We start from the raw sequence: 5,409 nt of genomic DNA, 5'->3' as shown, positions 1-5,409 counted from the left end.
CTCCAGGTTGAGCTGTTGTTCAGCATCTTAGCTGTAGAGGGCAGTGTCACTGGCCCTCATATGTGGGATCCGAACCGGGACCTTCTGGTGTCCCAAGCCAGTTCTTAACCATCACGCCACTTGGCTGGCCTGCCCCAGGACTTTTGCACATGCTGTTTCCTCAACTGGGAACATTCTTTGTCCTCCTTCTGCCAGGAACTCCCCCATCTCTGTCTCATTCTTTAGCCCTCAACTCAAATGTTAACCTCTGGAGTCAGGTCCCAAGGATGACAGGCTCTGTCAAGTAATCTTATATTCCTTTTCCTTTGTGGCACATACCCCAATTTGCGACTGTGTATTTATTGGAATGGTTATTGATGAAGGTTTACCTCCTATCCCCTTCCCCACCCTTGCCCCCGCTGAATCATTTTCCTGACTCTCATATTCCAGTGTCTAGCACAGTGCCTGGTGCACAGTAGGAACTGAATAAATTACTGTTGAATGGATTAATGACTGGTGAATGACTGTGTGAAAAACAGAGACTCGCTCGCTCGCTTGGTAATATTAAATAACTTGCCCAAACTCATGCAGCTAGCATGTGACAAAGCTGGGACTAAAATCCAGCCCTTTCAAGCCTCATGTCTTTTCTGTTACCTCACCTGGTGGTAGCTCCTGAGGGTCTTCAGTCCCAGGCCCTCGCCTGGACAGAAGGGGTGTCCTGTCACCTGCAGAAGCCTGGGGGCTGTCCGGTCACAGTCACTCTTGCATGGATGGCAATCTAGAGGCTTCTCCACGGAGCACCCTGATTCTGCTCTATCCTAACCTTTTAGCTGCTAGAGATTGTCTTGGAGGATTTCCTGATTTATCGACAAGGATGTCAGTGGAAAGAGTCTCATTACTCCAGCTCCTTTAGAAAGTGGTTTTTAAAAGACAGGAGATGTGGGCCATTTAGGGAAAAAAGAAAAAGTCCTCCAGCCAAGACAATTGCTCTGTCGTGCTCTGAGCTGAGTTTGCCTCCGTGAGGCAACATCCTAGGAAGTCAAGGGACGTGAGAGGCAGACCCCAGTCTCCCCAGGTGGAGATGAAGGGTGGAACCTCACAGTTTATTCTGACATGTTAACCAATATGAATTGAATTCCTGTTTGTGGCCAGGCATGGCCACAGGCTCTGAGGACCCAGCTCTGGATGACTTTGTACTCCCTGAATAAGTAAACCATGTAAATTGAGTTGGTGGCCATGCTGTGGGGGAGATAAATCGGTTGCCATGATAAGCATGAACTGCCTGACCACAGTTGGTTTGGTGGAGCTGGGGCTCTGGGATTTGTCGGTCCCTGGCCCTTGGTGGCAGGCATGTGCAGTGCTCTTGGTCAGCATGGAGAAGGGCATGAGAGCTTGAGAAGGGTGGGTGACGACAGGTGTCACCCTGGAGAGGATGGCAAGCCCTCGAGGTGTGGCTGGGGATGGTGGGGTTCAGACACTTGCTTTCCTAGCTGAAGACAATATGCATATGAGAACCAGGTGGGGGCACTGCCAGGTGCAGAGGCTGTGGGCAGTTCCAGGCAGCAGGGGTGCTGGGCACACTCACAGTGGGTCTGGGGGTCGTCTGGATGTGTCTTTGTGGGTTCCACTCGCTGGTAGCGTAAGGAATGAACGGGAGCTGAATCCTGGCTCTCCCCAGCTCCTGTGTGACTGTGGGGACACCCATGTCCTTGCTTTGGGCTTTGGTCTCCCTATCTGTAATGTTGCCAGGGTGAGAGAGAAGGCTGGTGACCATTCACCCTCAAGATGTGCATGTCTCCGAGAAAGCTGCGAGGCTGACCTCACACTACCTGGGTTCAAATCCCAGCTTTCCTGCTGCTCTGCTGAATGACATGGGCCAAGTTGCTTAGTCTCTCTGTGCCTCGGTTTCTTTATTTTTGATACGGGGAGGTAATACTTATTTCTGAACGCTTCATTTGTGAGGATTCCATGAAAATGAATTTAAAAATGCCTGGCACAGTGCCCCAGACATAACAAGTGCTAAATAAATGCGAGCTATTGTCATGTAATTCTGGTCTAGTCATTTTTGCATACAAAACGGGCCTTTTAAAATGAAAATTGAAAAATGAAACTGACAATAAAATTGTCCTAGTTTTATAGATGAGAAATCTGCCAACGGGTATCTACAGGGGTACAGCAGCACAGAGGTTGCTGAGGGATTTCAAACCCGGCTTGTTTTATTCCACAGCCTGGCTCATCATCTCCTATTTCCTTGCTTTTCCCGACTCCAGGGCGCTAGAAACCAGATGTTGGCCCATTCCCAGATCGTACAGTTCAAGGACTTGAGTTTCTCTCAAGACATCGTCTTTCTGTTTTCATATTGAACTGCTCCGGTTGGCTCTGAATCGCCAAGCTTGCCAAGAATCCTGGGGATCAGACTCCGATCTGGGAGGGCTTTACAAGAAATAGACACATCCAGGGGTTCCTGTTTATTTAGCAGCTGGGAGTACACAAACCAGGCAGAGACCCTGAAGTCCCAGGAGCCATTTATAATTGATTTGGGGAGCCTGTCTCCTAGGAGGTGGGCAATTGGAAGGAGATATACAACTTCCAGGAACATATGGCCGTGCATGGAATGTCCGGTGTGGAAACACGCCTGGCCCTGCAAGGACTGGGCAGAAGAGCGTTCCTAGTCTCCAGTTTGAGATGTGGGAGGCTGGGGTGACTTGCTCCTGGCAGGTCCCTTGGTTAGAGCTTCTTAAGACTCTAGAGAGAGCTGGCTGACCTCAAGCCTTCATCATACGATACAGATGGCGAGCCAAGTGGAGAGAGGTTCATGCGACCTGAACCCTGTTGTGTGCCAGGCACCCTGAAAACCGCTTCCCAACATGCTGTCTCAGAAACCTTTACTCTATATCCTGAAAGCCCCACTTTCTAAAATGCACAATTCCTTCTTAATAAGACATAGAGTTTTATTATGTTTTGCCTGATTCAGGAAGAAGTATTTTCTGCCTTTGAGCCCACTTTCTCTTATTCCCTGTCTGTCTGTCTGTCTGTCTGTCTGTCTCTGTTTCCCTCTCTCTCTCTTTCTCTGTCTCGCCTCTTTCTGTACCCTCTTCTGATTATTGAGATAGAAAGTTTGGGAAATTCAGGAAATCGTGAAGAAGAAAATGGTAATTACCTATGAACCCAATAATCAGAGATAATCATTATTAATATTTTGGTATCATTCCTTCTAGTTGTCTGCTCTTTTTCTTTCTTAATGAAAAACTATGTTCTTGTTTAGAACAGTTTTAAAAATATTACATTCTACAAGGCTTACAGTGAAAAGCAGCAGCCCCTCCCCCTTGATTCTCTGTCCTCCAGGGGAACCCCAGCTTCACACTCTTTTAGCTGCTATTTTCCCCCTTGTTGTTTTTTTTGTTGTTGGTTTTTGTAGGGTTTTTTTGATGAGGAATCTAAAAAACTGAATAAATGAGAAGTTCCCCCTTGTTTTTAACACTGCATTTCTAAGTAACGTACCAATTCTGCTATTTCTTGTTTATTTCATTTGCATATTATCTACTGGCTTGTCTGGAAGCTTTCTTAAGCTTCCTTTCCACCACACATGTTCACACATCCTAACACGCTTCCCTTTTCCATCTTCCCAATACGGTACATCATTGTATGGAGGGAACCCCGTTTTCAGGGTTGGTCTCATTTTAACTTCATTGATATTATTTATGCCTGGGTGACGTAGTATATTGTGATGACATTCCTTTTCTCATTTCTCCTGTTCGAGTTTACAGTTGATTATTTAGTTTTCTTTTAATTGATCCCTAAGTTTTTCTAACTGTTCTCCCAGGAGAGTTAATCTCATCTTGTTATGTTGAAACTCATCAGGTTATCTATTGGTTTCACGCTTTCCTCCCCTTGTGGGTGTGCCTGGAGCCCTCTAACTTCCTGGTTTTATCTGGTCTGCTTATTCTCTAGACTCTAGGCACAGCCATTGACCTGGGGTTTCCTGCCATCTCTCTCTTTTTTCTAAGTCCCATGAGTTCTTTTTTGTGTAGTTTACTTCCTTATTCTATCAGAGAACATATCCAGGATCCTGAGAAAGGCCTCATGGAAAGCAAAAATTTTAAAAATGTCTTGCATGGCTGACAATCATTTTATTCTATCTTTACCTTTGATTGATAATTTGACTGGGTATAAAATCCTAGTAGGATACAAGTTTCCCTGAGAATTAATTTTCTTTTTTTATTGACATGCAGTAAAATTCACTCTTTTTGAAATATAGTTCTCTTGGTTTTGCAGGGCCGGCTGAGTGGCTCAGTTGGTTAAGAGCTCGCTCAAGAGTGCGAGCTCTGAGAAACAGCAGTTCGAGTCCCTATGACTTCTCTTTTCATACTTTTATCAATATCTTTTGCAGAGCAAAAGTTTTTAATTTTGATGAAGTCCAAATTATCAATTTTTTTTAATGGATGATGATTTAATGTCACTTCTAAGAATTCTTAGCCTTACTCAAGGTCACAAAGATTTTTTTCCTGTTTTAGGAATTTACATTTAAGTTTATGCTCCATGTTGAGTTAACTTTTGTCCCTGGTGAGAGGTGTGGGCCACAGTTCCTTTTTTTGCATATGAATGTCTAATCATTCCATCACTCCCCTCAAAAACACTCCCCTCTCTATATTGAACACTTAAGTATCTTTGCACTTTGTCAGTCTCTCGGCATTTTTTTTTCTCTCCATAGACCTCAGAGTCTTTTTTAATCCTAGTGTTTTGAGGATTTCATAATGCTTTGGAGTAGATATTTTTTATTCATAGCACAGGGCTACTGGGTTACCATTCCAAAGTACAACTTTTTTAGCTTCAGTTCTAGGAATTTTTCTGATATCATTTCTTGGATAGTATACTCTCAGTTTCCCTTTATCTTTTTATTGCTGTTGTTTCTTTTTTGACCAATCCTATTAGCTGGCTTGTGGATTTCCTAGGCTAATCCTCTAATATTCTTACCTCTTGGCTTCTCTTTCCTTTCTTTTGTTCCACTTCCTGGACAATTTTTCTCAACTTCATCTTCTAAACCATCTTTTATAATTTCTATTTCAGCTTTTCATATTTTTAACATCTAAGCGTTCTCTTTCAGTTGTCTGAATGCTCTTTTTTTTTACGGTCTTCTCTTCTTGGATAAAATATCTTCTCTGTAAGTTTCTTAAAATGCATTCTGAATTGTCTTTTGTTTTCTCTCTGTCCCTTTTCCTCCTGTTGTGGTCTTTTTGGTTCGTGTTAGAAGTTTCCTCAAATGCTGGGGATTGTTGACTGTCTGTGCATATTTAAGAGAGGGGAACTAAAATCTTGAGTGTGTGTGTTAGGTAGGAGGGGGCTTGTTTACCGCTGTGGACTATACGGAGAAAAGGCAGTAAACTGGCTTTTTCATTGGTGACCATTGGAATGTTGACACGTAAGCTCATT

General features: G+C 43.8%; 1 protein-coding gene across 1 annotated transcript in view; it reads left to right on the top strand.

Annotated features, from left to right (window-relative positions):
- PTPRT (protein tyrosine phosphatase receptor type T) overlaps positions 1-5,409 on the top strand; it is a 1,070,914-nt gene that overhangs the window by 339,246 nt on the left and 726,259 nt on the right. The gene's annotated exons all lie outside the window — the stretch shown is intronic.

Source organism: Hipposideros armiger, unplaced genomic scaffold, assembly GCF_001890085.2.
Source record: "Hipposideros armiger isolate ML-2016 unplaced genomic scaffold, ASM189008v1 scaffold_31, whole genome shotgun sequence".
Taxonomy (NCBI): domain Eukaryota; kingdom Metazoa; phylum Chordata; class Mammalia; order Chiroptera; family Hipposideridae; genus Hipposideros; species Hipposideros armiger.
Note: the sequence above shows the minus strand (reverse complement) of the source record. Positions and strands in the feature narration are given on the sequence as shown.